An 8,597-nucleotide genomic window follows, 5' to 3' on the forward strand; every position below is an offset into this window, starting at 1 on the left:
CGGCAGAAAGGTTACAGTGTTGCTCAGTGATAGAGATTACCCAGCATGCTTGCACAAGGCCGAGAGCTCCAGTCCCAGCGGCACCAACTAAAAAGAAAAAAAAAAAAAAAAAAGAAGACAATTTCTCCATCCAAAGACCACACAGGCTAGAGACCTGTTACTTAGAACGCACTTCTTTCCTAGAGATTCTGTGTAACACTCTGTCATTAGGCTGGGGTTACAGCACCAGCCAAGCGTGTATGAGATCCTGGATCCAATCTCAGCACCGCAAACCAACCGACCAATGGAAACAGAGAGTAAAACCATCTAGAACTGGACAAGGGATGAAGGAGAAGCCCAGTGCTCCATTTCCAGGACGCTCATCTTGTCCCGTGGAGAAAGAAATCAAGATAGCATGTGTTTTCTCTGCCCCACCCCCTCTTGGGTCCTGGCAGTGGTCCTATGGGCCACTCCAAGGCCCAAAGGCACCCTCTTCTCCCAAAGCCAAGAGTACTTTAGCTCTCACACAGAGTCTGTCTCACCCTCCCACAGATGGTGGCAAGATAAGTGTCCAGTCTGCTAGAACATTCCACCAGCTGCCTCAGGCAGGAATCTCCCCCTGCCTGTCTTGCACTGACTGTGACTGAAGAAAGCTCTTCCCAGCTGTCCAAGTGACCCAAGGCTGCTGTCTCCCTACCCAGAGCTCGGCCCAACATTACCTGCCCATCAACTACTACTTGGGGCTCAATGCCAAAGTGGAGGACAGCCAGGTTGGAAGGCAGCCAGGAAGAAACAACACTAGTCTTTCATCCCAGCCAAGGCAACTCCTGAAGCCATTCTGGGGGCTTCAGGGGAAGGGGAAGATACGGTTCTGGACTGGCGAGCCAGGCAGGAACCTGGCAGAAGAGGCTGCCAGACACAAGATCTTTGCTGGTAAGACACACAACAGGGTGCTCAGTCAGAGAATGGGCCCTCCTGCTCAGGTTTCACTCTGAGTCAACAGCCCCCTTAGGCAGGCGGAGAGCTCCACCCCAGGGCCCACCCTATGTGTCATCGGCCCCTCCCCAGTGCCCTCTGCACTGGCCCAAAGACTCAACCGGATACACAATCCCATCCCCCCAGGAGGGTCACCCTGGCCTTAGCACAGCTCCCATTTCCTGCCCCTGGTGACTCCTCTGAAGTCTATTGTTCACATTGAGTTTGGGTCAAAGGAAGCCGGGTCCCCACCCAAGGGGACCAGCCTGCCCACCCTGGCCACGGAGCTGGCCCACACTAGCCAGCTGGCCCATCCTCCTACCTTTCTGGAAACTGGCCTGTGTGACAAGCAAACAGATGGGCACAGATCTTGGCCTGAAGTGCTGGTGGGAAATCTCCCACGGATTCTGACCCACCCGCTGAGAGCCCCAGGATCAACCACTCAGGTGCAATTAGACCCTCCTCGATGTACAACCTTAAAGACAGACAACAAGGAAAACTGCCACTTCAGGGCTACACTGGAGATGGAGACTCCATGCTCCCAGGCAGGCAAGCAGCCTGCCCTACCCCAGCCTCCACCTGGGCCCCTGAGCTGGTGACACCCCCGCCCTCAGGGTGCCGGGGAACAGCTGTTCAGCTCCAATTTCAGAGCTTTAAACAGAGCCGTTGTTCCTGCTTCTGCCAACAAGGGGTCAAGGGGGCAAAGAGGTACAGCCACCCTCAGGAGCCCTGAGTTTCCAACTGCCACCAGACTGGCCTCGACTCCGGGAAGGGTGGGGTCCAAAGTCAGGAACTGATGTCTTTTACCTCCCCTGAGAAGGAAGAGACACAAGTTTGGCAATAGGTATTGCTTTGTGACAGTCATCAGCACAAGACCGCAGAATGGAGGCCAAAGGAGGCTGTGACATTTGTATCCTGAGAGATGAAAAAGATAGAGCTGTGAATTGAAGCTCAAACCTGAGGCTCTGGGCTCATCCCTAGACCAAAAAAGCAAAAGGACAGACAGAGCAGATACATAGACAGACAGACAGACAGACAGACAAACAAATACATAGATAGATACATAGTTGCATGCATAGATACATACATAGTTACATACATAGATGCATGCATGCATATATACATATATAACACACTCCCACACACACCTGGCAGAGTAATGCCTAGACCTTTAGAGGAAGGAGAGTAGATCTGAAAGCTAACCTGACATCCTCCTAGACTGCCATGCTTATATCCTACCATGCGGTAGTTTGCTGTATACTTTCTGCTGGGATGCAAGAGACAATGCCTGCCTGCAAACATCTATCTGCAACACAGGATGGAAGACACCACCCAGGTCAGACTGTTAGAGTCTCCACACACATTAGATAGGAGTGGGTAGGGTCTCGGGACCAAGATACTGGACTGCACAAAGAAGAAGACATAGTCCAATGTGAAGAGCTTGGGTTCCGGTCCCAACTCTGCCACTCAGAGCTTGGGCGATTCTAAACAAGTTATGGTCCCTCCCCAGGTCTCGGTTTCCCCACAAAGGGGCTGGACATTGACAGAGAGGCTCCAACAGTGCACAACAAACACGTCCTGAGGGCAGGCAAAAGTGAAAATGAGAATATGGGAGCTGGAGAATGAGAAGTATGTTACCTGGTGGCAAAGGGAAGTCTCCCCATGGCATGGGGCCACAGCAAATGCCCAATTCATGTTGGCTAAATAAATACAATACATGGCGAGGTCTCCCAAAGGGCGCCCAGGGAACCATCACACAAAATCCTCTAGTCTCACATGTTACAAGACCCTGGGTCCAATCCTCAACATGGAAGGGGGAGAAGGAGGGGGCTCGCCAAAGCAAGCTTAGGAAAACACAGGATACGCCATCCCCAGGGGCTCCTGGGTGCGCTGACAGGTGCTTTAGGAGCACCGAGTTTTCAGAGCAAGCTTTCTGCACAGGTTTTGGTTACTCACCCCCATCCCCACCCCACCCCCACCCCCCAGTGTTACTCATCAGGAAACGGAGCCCAAGAGCCTTAAAGGTAGCTCGCATCAAGATTCGTGCCTGGGTCTGTCTGACCCCACGCCTGTTTCCTAACCCTCCTAGGCATGGCCTGAGCACTATTGAATAGACTATCTAATCTACATCAGCAGAGGAGAAGGAAAGGTAAACACGAGCCCCTCCCCCTCACTCCTGACAGGGTTCTCTGTTCCTTCCTTCCTTCCGAGAAATCCTAGCCATCACCTCTGAGTTGTGCTAATGAGCGAGGATGCTGGTGCCAAGTCTGTCGGTGACTCTCACACCACTCTCCTGGCCTCAGCTACCAAGTCCGAGGCTGCCTCCCCTTCCCAGCTGTCACTAAAGCATTCCCTATAGGGACCACTCACACCCTATAGGGACCACTCACACCCTATAGACTACTCACGCCTACCCACAGAAACAAGGTAGCCCAGCTAACTATGAAGAAGGAGAAGGAAACTGAGGCAGAGGACCCAGTGTAGGTTCCAGAGCAAGACCCTGGCTATTGAGAAATGACAGATTGTCTCCCTCTCGTTGCTTCAAGGTTCCCACAGGTAGCACTGACTCCCCTGTCCTTGAAGACAACTTAGAAACACTATCAACCACTCAACAAACAGTATCCAACATCCAAAGTGGTCGATTAAGCCTGGTAAATCCGACCTGTAATTCCAGCACTTAGAAGGCTGAGGTGAGACTGATGTGAGTTCAAGGGCTCTTTGGTCTTTTGCATCTATCTCAGAAAAAAAAAAAAAGAGGCAGGAGAATGAAGGCCATCTCCTACTAAGGTGGAAGTACCAGGCCAGCCTAGACTGCAGGAGACTTCTGCTTCCAAAGGAAACACCCTAACAAGCTCGACTCCCTTTAGGGGGTCCACCCCCATAAACATGACCAACAACCCATCCTAGCCCCTAAGGGCAAACAAAGATCTCAGCTTGCTTAGCCTACCAGCAGTTCCCTAAAGGATTCTGCCAGAACAGGATCCGCGCTCCCTCACAGAGACAGCTGCCTGGAAAGGGGCAGGTGTAGGCAGCTTCCTGCCAGCAATGCTCAACTCGGCAGGAATGGGGAGGGGGGCACCTCCAACTACTACTGTCAAATTCTCCCTGAACACAAAAGAACTTGGAGACATCGTCCCCTGCCGCGGTTCTTCAGGAAGAAGTCAGAGCCAGACCCAACATCCTCAGAGCGAGGACTTGGAGAGTCCTGGAGAGGAGGCATCGCACACCCACACCCACTCCGACACTCGGGATTTCAGACAGCACCCTCTCCAAGTAGCAAAGCACACAGGGTCGCGTTTAACACACACAAATCCACCTCCTGGAAGCAAGGTGAGTCACAGCGCAGAGATATCTCTTCCTCAGGTACATCCAAAACTTAAGGATGCTGACGCAGTAATACCTAGCGTTGAACCCACTCACTGAATCGAACTGAATGTGGGTGTGCCTGGAGCCCCCTGGCACGTGTGTGCACCGCGGCGCGCCCCTGGGCTGCCTGCTAGAGTATAGTGCCTTGGAGTTTGGGAGCTCCGGTCCATCACTCCCATCACTTCTCACCGTGGGGAGCAACGACGTCTTAAACCCTGGGGACCTCTGCAAAAGGTCCAGGTAATACACCTCTCTTACGGGCTCTCTTCTCCAGGCAGAAAAGTAGAAAAGGGCCTGGCTGAGGCTGGTTAGTCTCAACTTCAGCGGAGCGACCCTGCTCTGTCCAGCCCCTGGGCTCCACCTCCCGCACGTGCCCCACTGGTCCCCTAGTGTTGCCCGGGACCACGCGGGACGCGGATGTCGTGCGAACTCAGCAGCCTTACCGGTCCCAGGGTTCGGGAGGCGGGGTGGGAGCACTCGGCCGGCTGCAGCAGGTCCACGCCGGGCGCCAAGTCTTCCAGCCGCGGCGACGGCTGCGGGGCCCCGAACGCGTAGCAGAGGCCGGTCCCCACCCCCGGGGCTGGAGTTTGCAGAGGAGCCCGGCAGGAATGCGCGGAATGGGCGCTGGAATGAGACGCGCGCGGCTGGGGAGGGAGCGGAGGGAGTGGCAATGCCACCCGCACCTTTGGGAGGAGACCCAGCCAGAGAGAGGCTGGGCGGAGCCCGGGGACCGCGGGCGGCCACGGGACAGGGCACAGCAGAGACACCCGGGAACCCCGCGGACCCCCTCGGCGCCTCCCGCCGCTCTCGCCCACACGCCTTGACTCTGATCTACGGATTTCCCGCTCTCATCCAGCTCCCCACACCCCCGAGTGGCGTTGAGTCCTAGCTGTCCCTCCACCACCTCCAGCCGAAAAACCGTCCCCTCCGCCGGGGTGGGGCGCGCCTCGCTGCGCTCCTGGAGTACGCGGACAGGAGCAGGAAGGGCTGTTCCCTTCCCCGAGGCTGCTACGGAGGACACTGCTCCGGGAGCAGGAAGCAGGAACTCCCGGCTCTGCTCCCAGATCCGCCACCGCTTTCCCTCGCCAGCCCTCCCCAACGTTAGCCTTTCAGTTCTTTCCTTGTCCCTTGGGATCTGCAGAACTGTCACTTCTCAGAGAGCAGGATAGGGGACACCAGTCATGGGTCTACCGGATGCTGGGAGGAATGATAAAGATTAGGTCCCAGCAGTGGTTCACAGAGAGTTGGAACTTAGCTGGTTACCCAAGGTACAGCGTCGCCATGAAGTTAGAAGTCTGAGTTTTAAAGAAGCGTGCCAGATCAATTTAGGAGAAACACGTGGGCTCGGGCTAAGAGTCTTTTGAACCATTTGGCTTAAATCAGTTACTACCTAGCTCCCGAATTCACCTTGTCACTTTGGGAAACTTAAAAAAAAAAAAAAAAAAAAAAAGCCTTCACTATTCCCCAAAACAATCTCTGAAACACTAGCATTAAATTTTTATTGCTGTGGCTCTCCTCCCAGCCTGAGCTGGTGAAACAAACTCTGGACGGCAGTAAATCTCCAGATTTATCTTATCGTTTGCCCAACACTAACAACACGAGATGGAGATACACATAATACATGAGGGTAGGGTAGCGCGGGGAGACTTTGAAAGAGAGTATTATAAATGTCAGGGCTGTACCCGACAGGGGTGATCTAAAGAGTCCGCAGAAATGCCAGCATCACGGGACTGAGTATCCAGCCTTGCAAAGTGAGGACTTTGAAGGATGCAGCCCTCATTTGGATGTATAAATTCTGGTGTGCTTATTAAATGGTGAGTCATATCAAAGCCTGGTCACATCCCATTCACATGAAAAGAACATGGCAAGGCGGCAAGCGTATCTGTGAGTGTGAAGTACAAACTGTCCCACCACTTAATTGGACACTCCTTCATTGAATCTGGTACCAAGCTCAGTGCAGAAACAGACCCTGCCTTCAAAAAGTTCACTGTCGAAGCAAGACAGTAATTCATTAATGCAAATCCACATGAATTCAAGAACAGAACTAATGGGATTCAAGGCAGTGGGGTGAATTTCCCGGTTTAAGGTCCACTCCCTGTGTGTGCTAGGCAATGCTCTACCACTGTGCTGTGGCCCCAGCCTTGATTCTTTTTAGTTTCTGAGATCAAGTCTACCGAGTTACTCAGGCTGACCTTGAACTCTCTCCACTGCTCTGGCCTCAGCTGTAGAAATAGCTGGAATTCCATTACAGATCTTTGCTACCAGGTCTTCAAGGTGACCTTGATGGAAACCTGAGGTCACCAAATGCTGTTTCGGGAAGGTTTAGTGTGAAAAATCAGAGCCGAACAACTAGAAGGTGCTACACACCTGTGGAGGTCCACACGTGAGATGCGAGCAGGAACTGAAAAACAGTGTGAACCAAAGACTAAGAGAGGTGAGCCCCAGGCTGGGAGGCTCATACAAGCTGTACTGAAGATGTGGCCGTCATCAAGGTCACGTAGACTCAGGGCTCACTTTCTTGATGCTATCATTAGACCCTCTGATGACAGTCTTGAATGCATGTGGAGACTCCTGTGCTGTCTAAATACAAGCAGTGACCCTGTGACTGAGCCGAGGCTCGAGATCCAGAAATGAAGGTAAAGTCGTGTGTGATATGCGGATAGAGATTGTCCTCGAGGCTGAGACAGAAAGCATTTACAACAGGATAGCTGATCATGTCTCAACTGAAGAAAGAACTCTGGCCAGCTGTGGCCTGGTGGCATAATGACAAGGGCCAGAGAAAGTTAAAGCAGGAAGATCAAGCATTCAAGGCCAGCCTGGACTATGCTGCAAAACTCTGCCACAAAAATAAATATAGGGGCTAGAGAGATGGCTCAGAGGTTGAGAACACTGACTGCTCTTCCAGAGGTCCTGAGTTCAATTCCCAGCAACCACATTATAATTCGCAACCATCTATAGTGGGATCTGGCGCCCTCTTCTGGTAGGCAGGTATATATGCAGGCAGAACACAATAAATAAATGTTAAAAAATATATATATAATTATATATATTGAATTTGAACTACAGGGAATTAGGATAATGTGGAAGGGGAGTCTGGCCATGGGTGCAGATGGGAGGATAGCCCTTCACGTACACAGAGGATGATTGGAAATCCCTCTGCTTGCTTGCTTGCTTGCTTCTCTTCAAGACCATTGGGAATCCAAGATGGAAAGTGTCTGCACACTTCCTGGTTCGTACCCTTATAAACTTCTAGAGAGTTCTAGGTCTTTGGGCATCCCATTTTCTGAGCAGATGAAGATGATCTCAGAAGACCTCCTGCTACAGAAAACTAATCAGGTGGGTACACCCATCTATGGGCCTGGTGGCTGATTTTTTCTTTTTTGGATTGATGTGCATGTGTGTATGCCTACATGTACACAGGCTCCACACTAGACCAGAGGATGTCAGATCTCCTGGAGCTAGTTACAAGTGATAGTGGGTGCTGGGAGCCAATCCCCAGTCTTTTACAAGCTCACTCAATAACCACTGAGCCATCCTTCCATCCCCCAGACAGTGACTTTACAGAGGTAGTCAGTCAGGTGTGTTCAGAATGCTTAAAGGACAGGACCTGTGTTCACTGACCCTCAGGAATGAATCTGCTGCTGGGAACGGTTTAGCTATTTACATCCAGCTGGAAGAGACAGAGTCCCTCCAGTGACGTCACATGGCCCATGACTTGCCCATTTCCTTGAGCTCCAGACTGCTCCAGTCCAACAAGCATGTGGAGGCCAGAGGCAAGATGGTTGTGGCCAGAGCTGGTTTTGATGTGGGAAGGGTATTTGTGTTGATTAGGCCCAAGTCAAACTTTAAAACCATATTAATTAGAGTTAACATATGCTGTTTGGCATTATTTCCATTTCTGGAGTGAGCTTTGTTTTTCTAGTCCATGTGGGTCATGATCACAATATCCATAGGATCCTTTATAGCACAACTTTAATCACATCTATATAATGGAACTGGTCAAAGCTGCAAGTAACAAAGGACTGTTTAAAATTTCTGTTCCTTTTTTTTTTTCTTTTTTCTTTTTTTTTTTTTTTGCTTTTGTTTGTTTTTTTGAGACAGGGTTTCTCTGTGTAGCCCTGGCAGTCCTGGAACTCACTCTGTAGACCAGGCTGGCCTCGACCGAAAATTCGCCTGCCTCCCCCTCCCAAGTGCTGGGATTAAAGGCATGTGCCACCATGCCCGGCTGTTTAAAACTTCTAATAGTTTCCGTAGTTTTTTATTTGTTTGCTAGGTGC

At 51.5% G+C, this 8,597-nt stretch overlaps 1 protein-coding gene across 2 annotated transcripts in view; it reads right to left on the bottom strand.

Annotated features, from left to right (window-relative positions):
• Window positions 1–5,271, bottom strand: part of Tead4 (TEA domain transcription factor 4) — a 73,518-nt gene extending 68,247 nt beyond the window's left edge. For both annotated transcript variants that reach the window (XM_021189974.2, XM_021189973.1), the window contains exon 1: window positions 4,764–5,271. The gene's annotated coding sequence lies outside the window, so the exon portion shown is untranslated. The remainder of the gene's footprint in view (window positions 1–4,763) is intronic.
• Window positions 5,272–8,597: the final 3,326 nt, after the last annotated feature.

Source organism: Mus pahari, chromosome 2 (genome assembly GCF_900095145.1).
Source record: "Mus pahari chromosome 2, PAHARI_EIJ_v1.1, whole genome shotgun sequence".
Classification (NCBI taxonomy): Eukaryota; Metazoa; Chordata; class Mammalia; order Rodentia; family Muridae; genus Mus; species Mus pahari.